Consider the following 23,297-nt stretch of genomic DNA (forward strand, 5'->3'; position numbering starts at 1 on the left):
AAATCCATTAGAGTTTATATTTCAGCCATAAAACGTTGGGGGCTCCTCAATTTCGGAGTTCTAACTGTAAGTCCCAGTGCCAGTGCTGCCCAATAGCTGAAAATATTTTTTAAAAAATATGCCGAGTCCAAAATAATTATATTTATAAATTTGAAATTAAAGTTAAATACATTTACAAAGAAAAAAACAACTAAAAATAATAATTAAAAAAAAAAGAAAAAAGTATAAATAATCACAGAATTGATGTCCCTTTTCAGAATTTAACCCACGAAATTGCTATAGATAAAATTCCAAAATATATTTCAAGTAACTCTTACGATTTAGGGGACATTTTTCCCATCAATTTTTGGATGGATTTATTCGGGCAGCACTCTTGTCCATTGACTGCCTCTATAACACACACACATACACACACATGGATAACGAAGCCCACCAGGCTCAATTTAAAACCATCCAATGCCGCCTGCCTTTCGTCCTCCGCCCACACACACACACACACACACACAATGGTCTCCATTTCGCCTCCTTTTTGCCATTTGGAAAAGCTTAGCCAAAAAATATTTGCATAAGATTCAAACTGCAGGCAAGAAACGTTTTAGAAGCCATCATCCCCCCACTCCCTGCTCCTGCTCCTGCTCTTCTTGCAGGCCAAAATAAAATGCAATTTACCCCGAAATGAAACAAAATAACTGAAAGAGCCCGAATCCCGCTCTCCCCTTCTTCTCTGAGTGGCCTGGCCAAAAGTTCTGGCCAAGTTTTGTCGGCAGTCAAATGTGGAGTTCATATTTGTGTTAGAGGGAGGGGAGTCCCCCTCCACAGCTGTGCCTAATTGTATGAAAATACTTGGATCCTTTAGTTTCCCTGCATCGGTCCTGGGATCGCAATGGGAATTTAAGCCAAGAGCCAGCCACCGCCAAAAACTAAATGAAAACGAGGACGAAATCGAAATTGTGAAGCGAAAGCAAGTCAAGGTGTCGCAGAATCTCGTTTTTTTTACTTTTAACAAAGCACTGAATGAAAAAATATAACATAAATGAGAGAGAGTTCTTTTTAAAACATATTTTTAGGAAATTAAATTAAGACTATCCTATAAAAGATGCTTATCCAACCTGAAACTAGATCAAAAAAAGGTTGAATTATTTCCAAAGGAAATAAATCATTTCCTTTATTTATTTATCATCACATTCTACGTAAAGTAGCAATATTTATTCAAGTGCAGCACCTGTAAGGTAAAAGAAAGGAGAACCAAAAATTGTGACCAAAAAAAACGAGAGGGGAAAGAGAGCTTCTGGGATTAGGAGAATGTCACTCTTTGTGGGCACAAAGCGTGTTGCCTGCTCGGAATCAGAATCATGGTCTGTGACGTCAGGCGAGTGTATTGACGGGGCCAAAAGCCCCATTTCGGGTAAGGAAATTGGCTGGCTGAGCAGTGAAGAAGAGATGAGAGTTAAGGGGGAGAAATTGTGGCTAAAACGGGTGGCACTTCTCCTCCGGGTGCAGTGGAGCATTTGACAGAACTGGCATATGCAAAATTTACATTTGAATTAAATATTTGACACCACTCTCTGTCTGCTCTACGATGACTTCCACCCCCAAAGCCACTTTTGGCCAAAACCGCACACTGCCTCGCTGGCTGCCCATCCATTCTCTCTCCCATTGACCAACAAAATTGGTGATATTAACTTTATTCCTTTTTGTAAAACAGAGAATAGGAAATATTAAATAATCCTTATAGAACTTCTTTAAAGGAAACTTAGGAGGAACATTAATTGAAAGGTAGTTTCCTTAAGGGTTTACTTTTAACATTTGCTGAAGAATAAACATGAACAATTCCTTAGCATGGACTTCCCCCATTACCAACTTTTGACTTTTCTCCTAATTTTGCAACCTAATTTCTCTGCTTTCCTTGGTATATTTTGCATACCTTTTAATTAAATCAAATATGTTGCACTTTAATAAATTGGTTAGAGCAAGAGGAGTGGGCGTGGTTAGTCGGATCGAAGCGATGGCGATTGCCAGTTTCGGTCCAGCAGGAACACAAAACCTCCGTCTTACCACACAATACTCCCATTCAGGGGCTTCGGGCCAGAAAGAGGCAACAGGCAAGAAGGCAGATGATGACCAGGTCAGGTTACAAAACTGGTTTCCCGCTCGCCTCTGATTGGAGGAGTCCGAAAATAAGTCCAGAGAAGAGAGCGACCCGAAAGGGAGAGAGATGCCAGCAGCTTCCTCTACCTGCGGAGTTATCGAGGCTCTGGAAGAGTCATCAAGTCGCAACCACAACATCATTAATAAGCCAAGATACCGTAGGCGAGGTAAGGAAAGGGTAGAAACTATTGTCCTAATGGTTAACAAGTTGTGGCTAATGAGGCGCATCCACGCACAGAGGTTGGTTTAGGAAACCAAGAAGCCTGATTAATTTGTGGGAATATGTCTTTTAGAATGACCAAAATAGAATTGTAATTGTGTACAGAGGAAGGGTGCAGATATCCACCCAAATCCGGTTATTATTTCAGTCCATTACCCTACGACACATTCCCTTTATTTAATAAAAAGAGACACTAGCATCAAATATACAGAAAGTCTCTCAAGGCTTCTTAAAAAGTTTGAGCTAATTTATCGTTAATCTTCAAAGAGTTTACCTCAAACTAAACTAAATGGAATATTTATTCAGTTCAGTTTTCCTCAAGTTTTTCCCTGGCTAAGCACCTGCCCTGTAAGAAATCTCTGGTCTGCTCAACTCTCAATTCCAGCAGCTGTTTTCCGAACGCAATCTTCAGTTCAGGGTTCACTTTTCATACACACACTCGGCGTAATCGCCTTTTGAGACGATTTCCCGGGACAGAGACACTTGTCGAAGTAAATTCTCCCGAGAGAAAGAGAGAGGGCTAGAGAGAGAGGGAGACGACAGCGAAAAGTCAAAGAAGTCGCTGGCGAAGCGGCAACAACAATTAAACTGCACTCGGGGGAGAGCTCTCGAAATAGAAAAGCAATAATAGGGAACTTATGCTAATAGCGCGTACCAAAGGAGCCAAAAGAAAACAAACAACCGACAACAGACAATTCATAAAAAAAGTGCACTGCACTTGGGGAGAAATGAAAAAGGGAAAAGGCAGGGAAATACGAGGCCACGACCTCGGGGTGCAATAAAAATTAGAGTGCGCAGGCGCAGCCGGAACATGGGGGAAATATGGAATATGGAAATTGAAAGGAAGCTGCAGGAGTCGGGGTAACCTTTTAGGGAGCATCATCAGTCACGGTAAAAGGTGGCAATAGATTTTCTCTATTATTTCTGTGGTTTTCTGGAGGCGGACTTCATAAATCATGGCTTAATTGACTAGATATTTTAGCGGGATAACCCACAATGGGCTCCTTAAGACTCCCCACTAAAGATGATCTATTGCGTAGAGCCCGGATAAGGCATAATAATGGACATTAGTTGGGATAGCTAAGGGGAATAAGGAAAGTGTAGATTATTTTTAAAGTATATTTAAAATGTTTACAATTCAGCCAGAGGTTGCTCTTAGAGCATTCCCAGAAGTTCATTCTACTTTTATTTTTGGCTAAATATATGCCAAGTATCTTTAGGAACTCGATAATGGCCAATTAATCAATCTGTCCGCGATCAGTGCTGGCCCGGAGATGACCTCTAACCCAGTTTTCTCGCAGTGGAAAGTGCAATGCCTCACCAAAAATATCTCCTCGGGGGAGGTTGGGATGCATAAACAAAAATTCCACTGTCCAGAGACAGAAGATTTTCTTCTTCTAAATCATCTTAAAATTCGTTTTCCACCTTTTCCCGCTTTTACCGCGGAAAGTCCAGTGCTGGCTCCATAGGGAGCTCTGGCAATTTATTACCTGCCATTTACCGTTCCTCATTATTAATTGCACGGCAATTAATCAGTTTTACTTGCGTTCAACGAGGCGTATACGCAACCCGCTCTCGCTCCTCCCTCTCCACGGCCACTAAAATTTGAATGAATTGAAATGCAAATTGCTCGCGAGTAAATAAATACACATTCCGCATTTCCCTCGGAAAATTTGGATGCCTTTAAGACCAGAGAAAGCAAGAGAAAGTCTTGGTGTGAAATCGGAAATGTTTGTCGCCGTCACGAGTCCCTGTTTCCATTTTCCGAGCTTGGCAGGACGTGGCAATAAAATGCACCGACAGTTGCCTCTGTTCCAGTTCCGTTTTTCGCTTGTATTATTACGAAATATTTCTATTCGATTTCCAAGTTTCAGCTTCAGCCCTCAGTCCAAAATTCCCATCCCCAAGGCCATCCCTTCGCCCCCAAATCTGTCTTTTAGTCAATAAAACTTTTTGATTTCCGCTCGAATAGACGAAACTTTTTAATGCGGATGTTCTGCCAGCAGCAGAAAAGCGGCTAGCGGGAAAGCTGAACACACCAGAAAAGGGCGAAATAAAAAGCGAAAAGTGAAAAACGAAAAGCGAAATCAAAATCAAATCAAATTGAATCAAATTGAATCGAATCCAAGGCGAAACAAAGGGCGAGAGTGGGAGGGCTGTGAAAAACAGAAATTTAAATGTAGAATCAGAATCAATACCGCCGGAGAAGTCTAAACACACCTGCCAAATCGCCGTCAGTTCCATTTTAATTCAATTGGATTACGTTCCATTGCAACACTCGCCACCAGGGACACTTGGAACCCATCAGACCCACCCAGCCCCGAGGGGATTTCCCCGTTTCAGATGGGGCTTCTTCTTGATCGTTTTGTTGTAAATACGTGATTAATGCACTTTCGTACGTACTCCCCTCGGTTTTTTATTTCCATTGCCTTTTTTGCAATCACTCAGAATGGCACAAGAATTTTTGAAAAGAAAAACAAATCGAAAACAAAAGTGAATGGAAACAACAAATGAATGAACTAAGTGCCTGAGTAATAAGAAAACCATGCAGGAATACTATTGTCTATTTGTGTTTAGAAAAATAGAGAGCTTTACCTGCCTTAAATTGCTTTAAGAATTAGTCTCACATATGTTTATTCGACCTCCATTACACCGTGACACCTGTAATTACGAATTTATCTGCAAGTAACTCCTTTCTCCTTCGATGAATCCCATCTTTGAAGCCAGAATAAGCACCGAAAGCGAGCCATTAACAACCTCAACTGCACTTAAGGACCAGGGAACACGAGATGTCAGCCAAGTGGGGGACATTCCCGCACCATCGGGATAATAATGAAGAAGCTCGTGCCAAGTCCTCCAAGGTTTTTCCATGCCCAGAATGGAGGAGGGAGGAGCAGGAGCCGCAGGAGAAGCAGATGAAACCGAAACCCAAACCGAAACTGAAAACGGAGACAAAGCCAAACATCAGCATCGGGATGAAAGAGAGAGGATGAGGATGGGGAGGACACACTCACCGGAAGAAAAAGCGGAGCAGCAGCAGCAGCTGGAATCTGATAGGAACATCATCTCGAGCATATCCGGCAAGTGCAAGTGCAAGTGGAGGAGGAGATGGAGATGGAGTCGGAGTTGGATGCCACACGGGGATGAAGGCGAGTGTTGACGCTTCCAGCTGCGGGGTTAATAAGCGATATAAGCGACGCGATAACGAGTTGTCGAGTGCACGAAGTGCTCTTCTTTTCGAGTTTCCCCCTGCGATACAAGCCCTCTTCTGCCTCAATTGAGGATTAAGTTGACACTGAGAGAATTATGTAGCTTAAACTGGATGCTTAACTAACAGTGCTTGTTTCGGATGCAGCAAAAGGGATCTATTATTTCCATAGAAAAGATAGTTCCAGTTTCTCCAAGTGCGTTGGAATCCGCTTTTGTGTTCGCCTGCTAATGGATGTGACAAGACATGTCCTGGCTGATCCTGCCCTGTTCCTGATTAAGTGCAGCTTTGATGTCGAACGGTTGAATAGAGGGAACACCCAGGCTGCAGCAGCCCCCTGCTCCTTGTCCTGTTCCTGTCCCTTAATGAGCTATAAATTTGGCATTCATCCCTCGCCCGCCGCCTTGGAAGGGGAAGCAAAAATCCTTTGACTCGGGCCAGATTCGATCTCCATTCGATCCGTGTGCAAATTCAAGAATTTCAATCTGCTTTCCATGTCCTAGGAACTCGCATCTCGCATCTGCCGACGAGCAGCACGCGCATCCTTTTTGCAGACAAAGGCCTAGCCGGGATCCCCCCACTCCTTCACACACACACGCACTCACACACATGTTATCCCGACAGGAAGCGCACTGATTGAGGGGCAAATCCCGGCCAGGACAGATGTTTTTATTGAGGACGAGGACGAGGACAGAGACGCGTGTGCCGCCGCCAGCAAATCGGAAGTGAAGACCCCTGCTCCTCTTTGATCTTATGTGGCATTTAACCTACGAAATAGTTTTGGTTTTCGGTACCGTAAGATTTATTATTATTATTCTTCACGGCGGTGTGTCCTCTTCCCCTGAATTCAATTGTTTTGCATCCCAATTATAGGACAAGTGAGGAATGTGAGGGTGCAGGATAGGGTACATTTCCCTTTTGAAATACTTATCAATTATTGGAAATTAGAAAGGAGACAATTAGAGGGCAAAGAAATCTCATTACACTGTACTCTTTGTGTTGAATTTTGGTATTTTCATGAAGCAAGTTTAATTCCTATTAATTTCCACTAAAAACGAAATGCTAGCGAAAAATGTTGCCTTGAATTTCCCTGACCAAAGCGAATCCTTTGCTCACTGGCCTGTTACGGCGCTGATAAGTTCCTGCCTCTGCGTCTCCCCTTTGCCTTGGCTAGGAGGATCCTGCACCCATATCAAGTAATTAGATTTTAGAACCAACCCATGGCCCTTTTGGCACTCAGGTAAACAGCTTTTTTCGGGCCCTGGCAGGCAGCAGCGCTTTCTAATTAGTGCACCGCAAACTATGAACCTGACCACCATCGGGATAACATCGCAGGATACCCTCCGCCTGGCCTCATAAATCCCAGAGAGCTGGCTGCCAGCAGCCGGAGGTTCAATTAAATTTCAACTTGCGAATCAATAAACCAGCAACATTTTCAACACAATTCATTTAGCCTTGCATTGGGACAAGCAGAAGGAGAGGCGGTGGCAGGAGCAGATGTGTGCACCTGGAGGAAACCAAAGCCAAAGCATCGAAGAAGCCGAGAAGGGAGCAGCCGCAGGAGCAGGAGCGCGTGTGCAACTCGACACCGGAACAAGTGGCAGCCAGAGGGACGAGAAAGCGGATGGAAAAGTGCAGGATAGCCAGTAGTACAGTATGACTTCATGGTTACGAGTTATGAGAAATATTAAACCCAAGGAGTTCCTTAGTCAGTCTCCACTGTACTGGGGCAACTGTGCTTAATGCGCAACGAGGAAAACATTTGGCCTGAGAAGAGTCAGTAGTTTGATGGAGCCAGGAGAAAGGAGAAAGCAGCCAGGAGCCAAGGGGGGAAGAGGAAACCAGAGCCAGAAGCCAGGAGGCACGCGCAACTGCCACAGAGGCCAACATCTACTGGTACAGGAGCAGGAGCAGGATAACACACGGGAGAGGGAACAGGGACAATGGGCAAGGACAATGAGCTCGACAACATCCTGTGCACAGTGCATTAATTGGTTCAGTGATTTTTTTATGGCCAACTGGCATAGCGTGTTTCCACAACAACAACAACCAGAAAAAAAGCAACAGCAAACGGGAAGAACAACAACGGGAATAAGAAAACTGGAGCAGGATTTACTCGAACCTCGAACCTGTCGACCGCAGGATAATCGAAGTGTTGCCGTTGCCTGGCATGGGGATGACGAGGTCGTCTGACGGGATAAGGGGACGAAGAGCCAAAGAAAGGCACCAGGCTGTCACATGTTTGTGGCAAAGATGCTGCAGAGTTGATAAAAAGGCCAACACAGGCAACAGAGATGCACTGGGAAAAACTGGGGAAAAACTGAACTAAACTTAATCTGGTTGCCAAGATTATAACTATTTTTGTAAATTTATAAGCATTTGGGACTATTGACTTTCTCCCAGTGGCCTTATCCTTGGCCCAAACCAGCCTCAGCTGCAGCAGAAGACCGGGCCAGATAAGCAGGCGAAGACGAAAGAAGCAGGGATCCGGGCTAACGAGCGGAAAACACGATATTACAAGACCATAACTCGTGCCCCCGAGAGCCAAGGAGCCACAACCCAGACCCAGAGCCAGAGCCAGAGCCAGAGCCAGAGCCAGGACCTCTGGCACGCTCCTCATCCCTGGCGGCAGCTGAGGAGCCGGCGACAAATCTCATTAAAACTGAATCGAAATGGTAATTCGAGTTGTTCACAAACAGATCCCGATGCAACTGCGATTCCGTTTGCGATTGAGTTGATAGCGCTCCCTTTAACCCATGTGTGTGTGTGTCTCGGTGTGTGTGTTTATCCTGTGCATCCTTGTCCCTATCGAAGACTTTGTTTGCCAAGACATTGGTCTGGGGAGGGTTCGGATCGGAATCGGAATCGGGAGGCAAGGTGTGATTTGGCTGCAGCCATTGTCTGCAGGATGTGCCTGAGCCTGTGTTTTCCAGGCGGCAGGTGGCTCTGCCTGCCCCTGGAGCCAAGAACAAGGTCCTGGAAGGGGGAGCAGGGGTTGTCCTCATCCGGCACGGGACTGCGAGTTGCAATAGACAGGAGTCCCTGTGTCTACTTGAGCCTAATTGCAATCTAAGTGCTTGGCAGAGAGAGAGTCCTTTGGCGGTGAATGGACGTTAGACAAAGCTTTGTAGGTTGCGATTCGTAAACAGAGTTTAAATTATATATAAAGGCAGTCTATATAACCTTAAAGAGCTATTTAGGGGTTTTAGTTTCGGTTACAAGTTACCATTAAACGTAACTAACATATATTTCAAAGGGAATAGAAACATAACTTTAAAACCTTACTTTAAATGAAGTTACGTTTATGCGATTCTCTTTAAGTTTAGGTTAAAACACTTCTAGCTAATAAGCAAGCAAAGCCTTAGGCCCCATCAGTCATAAATATCCAAACAAGCTAATTAATTTTGGATATTTGTCTCCTCCAAATGCCGAACCCAACCCGAAGAGGAGTTAAATCACAGATAATCCTAATCTCTGGCCAACAGCAAATGCCTCGTTAATGAAACCAAACAACCAGAGGCCATAAATAGCAGTGCAAATAAACTGAGCTGCGACTGTGAGAACCGAACATTTGCCACAGGCCATGGCACAGTCATTGCTTTGGATATTTTCCAGCATTTCCTTGACATTTCCCGCACTCATCTGCTCGATTTTCATGTATTTCAATTAAAGCCCAACCGACACTGCATCGATGCATGTGGCTATGACATGCGGATTAGGCGTGTGATTATGAAAAATTACATTTCAATTAGGCGGCAAAGTGAATTTATTCAAAAGTCGAAAATCGAAAATCACGGACAAGGCACCCGCATGAAGGATTGATTTTGATTGAGGAGGGACGACCCCGATTGCCTCGTGATTGATGGATGCCACTGTCCATCCAATTAAACTAAATGCAGCAGCGGAAGAGTGTCGCTTGTAATTAGCCCCCAGAGCCGGGATTAGTTAGTCCTTGTCCACCTCCGAAAACTGCGTACAAAACTCGGATCAGCATTTCCACCTTCTCGCCTTCTCGCACAACTTTTCGCGATTGTTTTCCATTAAGCTGAATAATTAGCATTTCTTCGCGTTAAGGCAAAGGGTCTGTGCTAACGGCTACGTGCAAGTTTTCCCTCGAGTTTTCCACCCAAGAGTTTCCCTTGCTTATTCTGCTTTTTTATCGCAGCTCCGAAATTGATTTTGACACCTGAAAACTGCAAAAACTTTCGGGGCGCAAAAACTTCCCGGCAGAATGAAACTTTTTTCCAAGTGTGCAGCGAAATGGATGAGGCGCATAACAAAAACAGAATTAAGCATAAAGGCAGAGCGGCGAGCAGGTGACTCGGAATGGGGCCAGATACAGATACAGGTACAGATGCAGATACATATAAACAAAAGGCGAAGGCAAGTGGAGGAAATCGCAGTCAGTTGCATTCACAGTTGGCAAGTAAGTTCTTGTCTCGAAGATTACACGGGCATTACAAGAAAATTCTTCCGACCAAGTCGAAATTGCAGTTGCAGCGGCTGATGGGGAATTATGCGAGCCGAGTGGTTGAACTTTCGCCGAGTGCTATGTGTAAGGAGGTGGTGCGTTTACTTGTATAAATGGTATTTACACGTAGCGAAAAGTAGAGCAAGATCGCCTTTTAATTGCAGTTTGTACAGTACATCTTGGACATCACTCCCATAACTTCCGTCTTTAAATTAATATTCAAATATTCATGATATATACGAAGTTACAAGTTATTATTTCATTTAGGCAGTTTAGGGACAATAACATTACTCTAACCCAACTGATTCTAGTGATCATATTACGTATACATTTCTTCATAAACAATGTCGTTCATTACCATTTCTAGGTTATTGCTTAAATGTTATCTTAATTAGTAGAAAATGCACCTGCTTGCTCTTTCCCCATTTTATTTGCTGTGTATGCACTTTGAAATTGATGTTCGTGTGGAGGAGGGCAAAGTGGAGGCGGCACCAGCATATGTATGTGTGGTTAAAGGGGGCGGGGCAGCCGCAATTGATGTGGCAATATTTGCTGCACCTTGTTGGCTTCCGCCCTCTTCTCACAACCAACACCCCCCCGCCCCAACCACACATCTTTCCCTTGCCAGTTTCCTCTCGAGGGAACACGCGTCGTATGCGCAACTTGTGCAGTTTATTGAAAAACTTGCCTAATTTATGGGGCACAGTGCAGGAAGCGGGCGGAACAGGGGACAGACAAGCCGCTCAGGTCTTCCATCTTGTACTTGCTCTTTGACTTTTCTAAGCAATTGTCCGTCCGTCTCTCTGTCCGTCTGTCCGTCTGTCCGTCTGAGTCGGCGACTGACAGGCAATCAAATTATGCAAAGAATGCGCAGTGAAAAGCCGTAAACAACAATTCCGGGGAAACGAACTCGCTCCGTAAACGCAATTGAGTTAAAAGTGAGGCGAAACAATTTAATTGGGGGAAATTTACCCGCTCTGAATTGGAACTGCGATTGGAATTGAATGCAAAACGAATTACCAAAGTGATTTGCCCTGCCCATGGGGTCGAGGCATTTCCATGGGTGATCCATTTAACGAGGAGTTCCTGCAGCACTGCGGCAGGCAGGGTCATGGCCGCCGTCGGACAAGGAGAAATCAAACAGATGTGCGAGCAGCAGGACTCAAGAGAACGCTTAATGGCGCAGTAATCAAAAGTCATTATGTGGCAGGAGCAGCAGCCAAGGACATTGAGCATTCGAGCGTTCTAGCGTTCGAGCCTTCGAGGGGTGGACACAGCAGCCACACACATCCTCCTTCTGCGAGGACGAAAACTTCTCTTTAGCCGCTTACAAAAGGGAAAATTACGCGTATTATGACCACAAGCAGAGCGAGCAGATCGAGGAGGGGGCCACACTGAGGGAAAAAGCGAAATAAAAGATCAAGGTATTACGATACACTCATAATAATGCTATGAAAATGTATATATTACAAATCGTTAGCCATATAATGGGACTCTTTGGCGGAAAGTAAAGTGTACCAATGCTTCCTGGAACCGCTGAAGATTCTGGTTTTTTGATTCGAATAACTGTCTATTTGGTGGCATTTTCTCTCTGTGTAGAAGCCCCCCCTTTGCGGCAGAGTCACGGGAAAAAGGGGCGCGTCTCAAAGGCCCAGCCCTCGTCGGCTTTGCCTCTATTAATTTGTTTGTCGAGCACGGAAACTCAAAATTCGCCACATCATGGTGACCCGCGAATTGGCGAGGGGCTGAGAGCAGACCAGGAGCAGGAGCAGGATTCGCCGAGCAACAGGGATGGCCTTTCAGGTCAGCCAGCCACTCACTAACCCGCGGATTAGGCTCAACTGCACGCACGCTGGCCGGAAAAGCGGAAAATCGGGGGGTGTGGTTCGGTCCGTTCTGTCCAGGGGAGGGATACATGCGTGCGGATGCCGGATATCCTGGAACGAGATGCCAGGACACGTGCTGCGGCGCAAGAAACCAGATTAGTGGGGACAGGGCCAAGGAATGGCGTTAGAGAATAACTAAAACAAGAAGCTGTCGCTCTCCAAGTGGATATTAAGCCAAGGAGAGTCACCAACATGAATCATCTCATTAAGGATATTTAAGGTAGCGAAAGCATATGAAAAATCCCCTGAGGAAAAGCTAAAGAATAGTAGAGCAGAAAGAGGCAGCTGGGATCCAGATCCCCAATAACCCCAATTGAAGACAATTCCTAGAATCCGATCAAACATTGGTATTAATCATAATTTACCTTATAGAATCAATTAATTAACTATCAGCAAATGAGTTCAAGGAACTTATCAACTGTGGAAAAGCCCCCATATCTTAGCTGGGCCCCAGTTCCATGGAAAATTGATTTGAAATATTGTTTCAACAGAAAGTTTGAATTGTTTTGTAATAAATTGCAAATCACTCAGTGGCCATTTAGGCGGAGGAAACCACATTCTCCACATCCTCCACCCACTGGAAGATTACAGTCCATAGAAGACTCTTCGTCACGGCATCAAGTATAGAACATTATTAAGGGATCCCGGGTGTGGGGTCTTCTGTGTGATTATAATTTCGATTTTCGACTCAGCGCTTGTTTTGTCTTGTTTGTTTACCTGCCCCGGCGATTGAAATAAACTCTCGTGCAATCCTCCCAAAATAGACTGTTGCCTGGCTGGCAAATGGGGGAAATGGGGGAAACTGGAGGAAATCCGAGGGGGCCCCCAAAAAGTGCAAATATAATCAAATTTCTCGCGGGGCACACGACGCAGCGTAGGCGTGCGCCCCATAAGTGGCGCCAACGTCATCGATTCCTCCTCTCACTCGCTTTATTTATTATTCTGGGATGGGTTTTTATCGGGGATCTGTATTCGGTGACTGCGTCATCGATTTGTGGCACCGTGACGTCACATGGATCGCTTAACTGATCGTTGTCCGCCTCCGCTGCCAGCAGCTGCCTTCCCCCTTTAACCAATGGGTGGTGGTCAGTGATCAGTGTTTTCCACGAAGAGAATCTCTCGTCGATGATAGACTGGCTGCGTTTTTTCTGCTCCTCGCTCGGAGGCTTCTTAATTTATTTGTATTTAACGGGAACTGGGAACTGCGCCTTGTTTTTATGCCAAAACGCCCCCACATACGTCGAAAAAGAGTGCGAAAGTCTGGCAAAGTTATAGTCCGGTGCTTCCCGGTGGACCCAGTGGACTCGTGTTCGCTCCCGTTTGATGTTTGGGTTCCAATTCCCAGTTTATATATTACGATCCACCGATCGAATAAATTAAGTCTGTATGCTGGGCATTGATGGATAAACACTCAACGGTAGTGCAAATAAACACTAAGCTCTTTGGCACGCAACAAACAAGTGTTTCTTTTGGCCAAAATCCATTTTAAATGCGCAATTCTTTCAAGGCCATTATGATGACAACAAAAACTATCCTGTAGGACCTGTGCCTTTACGATTTTAATGGGGTTTTATAATTACATTTCATACTATACTTACTGATATACCTATCCCCACCATATTTATTAATGGGTAAACCACTCATTCACCCGATGTGCATAATACCTGTGATTACACAGCCGTTTTATGTATCCCAAGTGATGAGGGCAGCTCTCAACAACTGCTGACCTCGGCTAGCCCAATTAAAGCATATTTAATCGATTCCAAAATCCCGGGAAAACGATGTGATGAGCTGTGAACTCGGGGCTTCATCTTGCTCACCTCTGACCCATCAGGGAGGTATTTGTTTTTCAACCCATCGCGATTCCGATTCCGATTTCGCGATTATGAGCTGGAGGCAATGGATGCGTCGAATCTCCCACCCCCAACAACACTGCTTCCCCATCATTCCTGATTGACGTCGACAAATTGTATTAAAATCACGTTAATTGGCATCTCGGGATCTCGGACTATTAACAATTTCATTTTCATTTTCATAAAATTTTACGCCTATCATGTGTCGACGGTTTGGTTGGTTGGTGTCTGCACGGAGGAGACTGGACTGGTCTGGTCTGGTCTGGGCTGGGCCATTGTTTGTTTTCATAAACATATATAACTTATTTTCGAGCACGTCTCTTTGTGAATTAATAAGTTTTCGATCTTCCTCCGTGCTCGCTCGCCTGTGACGCAAAGTAGTAAATTCTGACGCCCATGATATGATGGCCTGCGAATGAACGATTCCCATATGGACTGGACCTGGTGGACCTGGACCTGGTCCAAACCCTATCCAATTGGGGGCAGAATCGGAGGCGGGTCCGAGGAACATCCCCGAGTTCATTCAGCGGTTTCCCGGCCGGTGCAAATCCACAAATCAATTGGGGGCAAACAGACATTATGGCCCACCGTAATCTTCACACCTCGTCCGATGACTATAAAAACACACAATCAACCTTATTGGGTGTGGGAATTTCGGGGCAAACATACACTCGTTAAGAAGCGCGGCAGGATATTTTCGAGTTGAATTCAATTCTTGCGTTTTATTTTTTAATTACTACTCGTTTTGGGGGGAGTTCATTAGGATAGTAATTAATTGTAATTAATCGAAATATTTTAAATGTACAGAAATCTACGAAAATGTATCATAAAGAGTAATCGCTAGACCTCAAATCTATTCAAAAGTGTTCAAAAGTATTTATTTCAAACAATTTTGTTTTGTTTTTACTTATATTTAATATGAAATCCACATATAAATTATTAACAAAGGCTAATACACTAATTTTGGTTATTTAAACTGACTATTTTAAACTCATAAATTTGATAAAGTTTTCATCTAATAATTCAATAAACAGTTAAAACTTTAATTAAAGCTGAGTATTTTATATTTATCTTGTAATATTTGTTATAGTGGCGCCATCAATGGATCAACGTCAGTTTTCAGTACTTCAAGCTAAGACAACAACCGCAGCCTAGAAAACACACCACACATAGTTGTGTTAAACTGTGTAAAATTTGCAGTGGAACATCATAATTCTTGATCCAGGACTCAATTTTTACTCTATGAGCTCGGTAAGTTAACTTAAAGTGCCTTATTATTATCTTATCAAAAATCGACAAAAACAATATAAAATAAAATGTGCATTATACATCTTACAAATTGAGCAAATAATGTTATTTTCTTTTATACATTTACCATGTAAAAACTATCTTACTCTCTCTTACTGTAATCGTATCCGAATCCTACAAGCTGTAATGCAATTAATAATTTAATTTAATGAGAATTGGTAACCAATTAATAGGTTCCCCAGTACTTGGCGCTATTATCTTATCAGTGCAAACAAACAGATGTTTGCAAAAATACCTACTGTTATCAGTTGATAAGCAAATACTTCAGTTCAATGCCAATGCCACAATTAGACCAGGTCATAAAGGTAGCCTAGCCCTCTCATGATAATCCATTGCAGTTAATCTAGATGGTGCAAAACAAATACAATAGGAAATATTGAACAGATAAGGAAAACAAAGGATGTTTCCAAGTAGAGATTGCTTTGTTCAATTGGGGTTTGTAGATAGCGTAAAAATAATACAAAAAAACCCCTTAGTCGCTTTAAGTATTTGGAAAATGAATTAATAATAATATTAAATAATTCTCAAATAATAAAAATTAGTATACTATATAACTTTTCCTTCTTTCGGTATATAATACCGAGAGAGGGTATTCAACTACCTATAATTGTATCTACTACCCGTTTCTGTACATTGCTCTTGGCTCTCTTTCGAGTTGCTCACCACCACCCACGAAACGAAACGAAACGGGAAATGAAACCACAGAGAGCGCTGGAGAAGAGTCGCCGGTAGTGCTATCGATTTAAAATTGTATTAAAAGTAGCTAAAAACAAACAAAAAGCCAAAAATGCACTAATTTTAATTTGGAAGTCTTTCCTATGTTAGTTGTTTGTTAGATTAACCAATCTGCATACTCAATTTATAATGTTAAAAAATTCAACATATTAATTTTTAAAAATTTTATCGATGTATAAAATTTTGAAAAAATTGCCAAAAAATGTTTTCCTGTTGATGCTGATCAAGAATATATATAGATTATAGGGCTGAAAAAACTCCTTCACAGAGTTATAAACTTCTGACTGAAATTACAATACCCTGCAAGGGGTTAAAACCCAAGATATAAAGACAAAAACACCGTTTCCGACAAGTGGCTAGAAATTGGCTAGATCTTGCCACAAAATGGTCAAAGCGGCAGCGCTGCTCACCGGTTCGACGCTTTATCAATGCGAAAACAAAAACATTCTAAAATCGAACGCGGCGCGAGGCAAACGTATCTGCCAGATACATTTCGGTCACTAGTTGAGTTTCGTTTGTTTTGTATTTTTCACCCGACGACCATTTGCGTGCGACGTTCGCCTTGAGGCCCAGATACTTGCGTTGAGTTATTTCCAAGTTTGCATTATTGTAATTAGCCTGCCAGGCAGTTGCCTCGAGCGTCCGCGCGAACGAAATAAAACCTAGAAGAGATAAAAGTAAACCTAAAACGCAGAATAATTGCGCTGGAAGTGGAAATGTGTGCGGCTAAATAGCACTAACGTATAACGTAACGGCTAAATAATAGTAGAAAGTTTTTATTGTTATCTCCTCTTCTTCTACTGCTGGCGAAGCGCATCTGCCAAAAACCAAATAACCAAGGCAGAAGCCTAAACTTGAAATTTTGCGTGTGAATGAAAAAAGAAATCCATTCCTCGGCCCCATCTTCCTCTCCCTCTCTCTCTCTCTCTCTCTCTCGAGTGTGTGTTTGTGTGTTTTTTGCTTACCAAATTGGTCAATAAACCGGGATAAAGAAGCTACGCAATCAGCGGAATAATAATATTAATAAAACAAAACATAAAAGATGTCCGGACCGATGCCCGAAATTAGCGAGGAGCAGCGTGCGATTCTGGTTCAGGTGAGAGGCCAAAGCGGGATATTAACCTGCAAGAATGTACACAGATAAACCTCCATAATGAGCCAATAGTTACATACTTTTGGGAATCTTATCTGTAGAATATAATTAGATGTTTCTCAGGCGTAGATATACGAGAAAAATCAATATTTGCCTAGATATTTCGAAACTGATTCCACACAGAACTTGAGCAAGACAAGAAAAGTGGCTCCCTTGGTAGTAATATATAGAATTTATTACGGCCTTTACCTGACAGGAGCAGTGCTTTATTTATCGTTTCTTTAATATGCTTACTAAAAATTGGAACGAATTCTATTCTCTGTAGTACATATCTCAAAAAAATTTAAAATGAGTAACTTGGAGAATTGATTACAGTTGGTAATTAAATATATCTTTAATGTGGAACCTTCCAAAGTGATTTAAATTCCTTTGTTTTGTATTGCGTACTTGAATCTAGCTTCAATTCGGATTCATGCTTAAAGTATTCTTGAAATCTGAATTGTGTAGGAAAAATTACTAACTTTGTGACCTCTTGACTTTGACTTAAATTTGGATTTGCTAGCCGAATTCAGAAAAAGAGAAAGGAAGAAGATTTCTTATATAATTTTTGCAACAGACCAGTGTCTTATATGGTGCCCATTGAAAAGTGAAAGGAATCAAGGTATTTGCGATAAAACATATCAGATCGCATTTAAATAAGTAAATTAAATTTCACCAGTTAGCATAGAGATTAAATAAATAAAAAGAAAGGAAGCTAACTTCGGGAGGTCAAATTGGAAGGAACACTTAACTTAAGTTTTTAGGATATTAACAAATTGAAGTATTGCTCCTCAACTGGGCATTTGCATCGCTGTGCTTGATTTCCCCATGAGTGGGCAATGTGTAGATCTATCCGATATTCTAAACCAAAACAGAACAGTCATTGTGTGATCAGCGGAGCATTGACTCCACTGGTTATGGAAATCGGCAATTGCTCGCTTGGCTTCCTCTTCGATTATTATTGGCAATGTTTCAACACGGTTTCGGGCGACCAGAACAGCTGCTGGCCTGCTTATGTGGCCATAGTACTACTTCTATCGGTTGTCAGGGGCGTAGAGACCACTGTACTCACCATACCCAAGTTGGCTAGATCGTTTGACATCCCAAAAATACTTACCAGGTGCAGCAGGTGTTGTCTTAACCCCCAAAAACCCCTCCTGAGGCAAACCACTGATGAGGCCAGTTTCTGCAGTTGCGCATTGCTGACTTCTCGTGTGTGTTCTCTCTGGCTGGCATATAGAAAAAAGCAGCTTGCGAAATCGAAAACAAAGCTGAAGTCGACGACTTGTCGTCGATAAAAACCCACAAAGACCAGTTCGTGAATAATATAGATTAAAATAGGGAAATGCGGTTGGGGGAAGTGTAAATCATTGCATATAACTGCGATATTAAGACCGGACCCTTGCCCTTTTTTAATTGCTGCGGAGAGTCGCTAAGTGCACATGTCATTTCATGGCACAATGATTGCGATTACAATTATAAATAAACATGAAGTGGTAACTACAGCGCGGGCAGTTATCCAGAACGGATCCCGACTGGAGCGGACCTTAGACCCCGTAGAAATCTTGCTGTATTTTTGCATAAATTACGAGAGCAACAGGTTTCTTGTCTTGGAAATGCCGAAATAAAGAATTCCGGCCAGTTGCCGCGGAGAAACTTCGTAGAGTTGACCAAGTTAACTGCAAGCTGTTTGCCAGAAGTACATTACAGCATTAAATACCAAGTGCCTTGGCCAAATATAGACTCAATTGTCGATGGCCCATTACCGAGTATTACCGTTTCTGTGTCTCAGTCAAAGTCAGGCCCAGAAAAAGAGTCAAAACGAGGAAGTGGGCGCAGCAGAACTACGCGCTAATGGAGCCCACAGTCACATAGTCTCGTAGCCATCACCTGGGGGCCAGTCGGTCGAGGCAGCCTTCTCCGAAGATAATAAGAGCCAGGCGGCCAAGCAGCCAAGTTTGTTGCTAAACGGCGAAAAGCGAAAACTGAATGGCCGAAACTAACATAGGAAAATAAATAAAAGAAGCGGTTGGGTTAGTAAGCCAGCAGAGCGGCCTCGTTATTGAATTTCAAGTGGTTTTGGCTTTAAGCCAGAGCCGAGCTCAGACTTGATCGCTGGCTGGGTGACTCAGCACCTGGCCGATGAGGCAGTCGCGAGTCAATTGAGCGATGAAACGGCGTTAAATATGCACTTGATCGAATGCAAATCGAAGTACGTGCTGTTTGCCCAATAAATGAGTTAACAACAAGTTAATAAAAGGCCAGCAAACAAAGGCAGCAGATAAGGTGAAGAAAGGAGAGAGGCTGCTGCTATCAGCTGGCTGACCGCCGATTCAACTTTCGTTCGTGTTAACAACATCCGATTTTGGCACTCGGACAAGGCCAATTCGAATTAGCAGCAATTAAGACAACAAAGACCGATACGTAGACTGTAAGCTTATCGCCTGGAATGAAAAAATAAACAAGAAATTAATACTGAGACCAGTTGCATTGGCCTTCAACTCAAATAAATTATCGAGACGAATTGGATTATAAATCAGATAAGATGTAAGCGCCTTTAACTGAATCGAGCTGGAATGCGATTAGAGCTCTCTCAGATCTGAAAATAAAAACATTAATGTTGTATCTAAGTAAAAATGTTGGGACATTTTGATCTTTTAAATATTAAAATGTAATTTTGTATTACTTTTTGAAAATTTTAACGATGTAACTTATAAAAATTGGAAAAAAGGCCCAAAAAATTTTGACTGAATTATAATACCATATTTTTAGTAGATATTTATCTTAATTTTTATAGAAAAATTTTTAAAGAAACCAAATTTTAAAAAACTCATAACTACGGCAAAAAGGCACTAATTTCAATTCGGAAAGCTTTCCTGTGCTAGTTTTCATTAGGTTAACAAATCTGCATACTCAATTTAAAATGTGAATTTTTGGCCGATTTTCGCAAATTTCATGATGTAACCGCTTTCCTTTGGGCAATTTCGGAAAAAAAATTTTTTCGGTCGGAGATGGCTTAAAAGATTCGCCTGTTGATGCTGATCAAGAATATATATGATTTATAGGGTCGGAAATGACTCCTTCACTTTCTTTTAGGCTTCTGACTGAAGGTCCATTACCATTTTTACACCGATATTTTTATATGCAATTTTTCGACAAATCAAAATTTAAAAATTTCATAACTAAGCCAAAAACGCATTAATTTCAATTCGGAAAGCGGCCGTATGTTAATTTTTAGCAGGTTAACATAACTGCATACTCCATTTAAAATGTGAATTTTTGGCCGATTTTTGCAAATTTTCATGATGTAACCCCTTTCCTTTTTTCCGAAAAATGGAAAATTTCGGAAAAAATTTTTTTCGGTCGGAGATGGCTTAAAAGATTCGCCTCTTGATGCTGATCAAGAATATATATGATTTATAGGGTCGGAAATGACTCCTTCACTTTCTTTTAGGCTTCTGACTGAAGGTCCATTACCATTTTTAAACCGATATTAACAATATTTTTATATGAAATTTTTCGACAAATCAAAATGTAAAAATTTCATAACTAAGCCAAAAACGCATTAATTTCAATTCGGAAAGCGGCCGTATGCTAATTTTTAGCAGGTTAACAAAACTGCATACTCCATTTAAAATGTGAATTTTTGGCCGATTTTTGCAAATTTTCATGATGTAACCCCTTTCCTTTTTTCCGAAAAATGGGAAATTTCGGAAAAAAAATTTTTTCGGTCGGAGATGGCTTAAAAGATTCGCCTGTTGATGCTGATCAAGAATATATATGATTTATAGGGTCGGAAATGACTCCTTCACTTTCTTTTAGGCTTCTGACTGAAGGTCCAATACCATTTTTAAACCGATATTAACAATATTTTTATATGAAATTTTTCGACAAATCAAAATGTAAAAATTTCATAACTAAGCCAAAAACGCATTAATTTCAATTCGGAAAGCGGCCGTATGCTAATTTTTAGCAGGTTGACAAAACTGCATACTCCATTTAAAATGTGAATTTTTTGCCGATTTTTGCAAATTTTCATGATGTAACCCCTTTCCATTTTCCGAAAAATGGAAAATTTCGGAAAAATTTTTTTTTTGGTCGGAGATGGCTTAAAAGATTCGCCTGTTGATGCTGATCAAGAATATATATGATTTATAGGGTCGGAAATGACTCCTTCACTTTCTTTTAGGCTTCTGACTGAAGGTCCATTACCATTTTTAAACCGATATTAACAATATTTTTATATGAAATTTTTCGACAAATCAAAATGTAAAAATTTCATAACTAAGCCAAAAACGCATTAATTTCAATTCGGAAAGCGGCAGTATGTTAATTTTTAGCAGGTTAACAAAACTGCATACTCCATTTAAGATGTGAGTTTTTGTCCGATTTTTGCAAATTTTCATGATGTAACCCCTTTCCTTTTTTCCGAAAAATGGAAAATTTCGGAAAAAATTTTTTTTCGGTCGGAGATGGCTTAAAAGATTCGCCTGTTGATGCTGATCAAGAATATATATGATTTATAGGGTCGGAAATGACTCCTTCACTTTCTTTTAGGCTTCTGACTGAAGGTCCATTACCATTTTTAAACCGATATTAACAATATTTTTATATGAAATTTTTCGACAAATCAAAATTTAAAAATTTCATAACTAAGCCAAAAACGCATTAATTTCAATTCGGAAAGCGGCCGTATGCTAATTTTTAGCAGGTTAACAAAACTGCATACTCCATTTAAAATGTGAATTTTTGGCCGATTTTTGCAAATTTTCATGATGTAACCCCTTTCCTTTTTTCCGAAAAATGGAAAATTTCGGAAAAAATTTTTTTTCGGTCGGAGATGGCTTAAAAGATTCGCCTGTTGATGCTGATCAAGAATATATATGATTTATAGGGTCGGAAATGACTCCTTCACTTTTTTTTAGGCTTCTGACTGAAGGTCCATTACCATTTTTAAACCGATATTAACAATATTTTTATATGAAATTTTTCGACAAATGAAAATTTAAAAATTTCATAACTAAACCAAAAACGCATTAATTTCAATTCGGAAAGCGGCCGTATGCTAATTTTTAGCAGGTTGACAGAACTGCATACTCCATTTAAAATGTGAATTTTTGGCCGATTTTTGCAAATTTTCATGCTGTAACCCCTTTCCTTTTTTCCGAAAAATGGAAAATTTCGGGAAAATTTTTTTTTCGGTCGGAGATGGCTTAAAAGATTCGCCTGTTGATGCTGATCAAGAATATATATGATTTATAGGGTCGGAAATGACTCCTTCACTTTCTTTTAGGCTTCTGACTGAAGGTCCATTACCATTTTTAAACCGATATTAACAATATTTTTATATGAAATTTTTCGACAAATCAAAATGTAAAAATTTCATAACTAAGCCAAAAACGCATTAATTTCAATTCGGAAAGCGGCCGTATGCTAATTTTTGGCAGGTTGACAAAACTGCATACTCCATTTAAAATGTGAATTTTTGGCCTATTTTTGCAAATTTTCATGATGTAACCCCTTTCCTTTTTTCCGAAAAATGGAAAATTTCGGAAAAAATTTTTTTTCGGTCGGAGATGGCTTAAAAGATTCGCCTGTTGATGCTGATCAAGAATATATATGATTTATAGGGTCGGAAATGACTCCTTCACTTTTTTTTAGGCTTCTGACTGAAGGTCCATTACCATTTTTAAACCGATATTAACAATATTTTTATATGAAATTTTTCGACAAATGAAAATTTAAAAATTTCATAACTAAGCCAAAAACGCATTAATTTCAATTCGGAAAGCGGCCGTATGCTAATTTTTAGCAGGTTGACAGAACTGCATACTCCATTTAAAATGTGAATTTTTGGCCGATTTTTGCAAATTTTCATGCTGTAACCCCTTTCCTTTTTTCCGAAAAATGGAAAATTTCGGGAAAATTTTTTTTTCGGTCGGAGATGGCTTAAAAGATTCGCCTGTTGATGCTGATCAAGAATATATATGATTTATAGGGTCGGAAATGACTCCTTCACTTTCTTTTAGGCTTCTGACTGAAGGTCCATTACCATTTTTAAACCGATATTAACAATATTTTTATATGAAATTTTTCGACAAATGAAAATTTAAAAATTTCATAACTAAGCCAAAAACGCATTAATTTCAATTCGGAAAGCGGCCGTATGCTAATTTTTAGCAGGTTGACAGAACTGCATACTCCATTTAAAATGTGAATTTTTGGCCGATTTTTGCAAATTTTCATGCTGTAACCCCTTTCCTTTTTTCCGAAAAATGGAAAATTTCGGGAAAATTTTTTTTTCGGTCGGAGATGGCTTAAAAGATTCGCCTGTTG

At 41.2% G+C, this 23,297-nt stretch overlaps 1 long non-coding RNA gene across 1 annotated transcript in view; it reads left to right on the top strand.

The window, feature by feature from the left end:
- The window catches only part of LOC110178802 (uncharacterized), a 139,249-nt gene extending 121,630 nt beyond the window's left edge, over nt 1-17,619 (top strand). Inside the window, exon 6 of the long non-coding RNA XR_015270157.1 lies at nt 14,877-17,619. This is a non-coding gene — a long non-coding RNA (uncharacterized LOC110178802). The remainder of the gene's footprint in view (nt 1-14,876) is intronic.
- The last annotated feature ends 5,678 nt before the right edge of the window (nt 17,620-23,297 follow it).

The sequence above is a fragment of the Drosophila serrata genome, unplaced genomic scaffold (genome assembly GCF_035046125.1).
Source record: "Drosophila serrata isolate PLE 108 unplaced genomic scaffold, ASM3504612v1 contig_116, whole genome shotgun sequence".
NCBI classification, from domain to species: Eukaryota; Metazoa; Arthropoda; class Insecta; order Diptera; family Drosophilidae; genus Drosophila; species Drosophila serrata.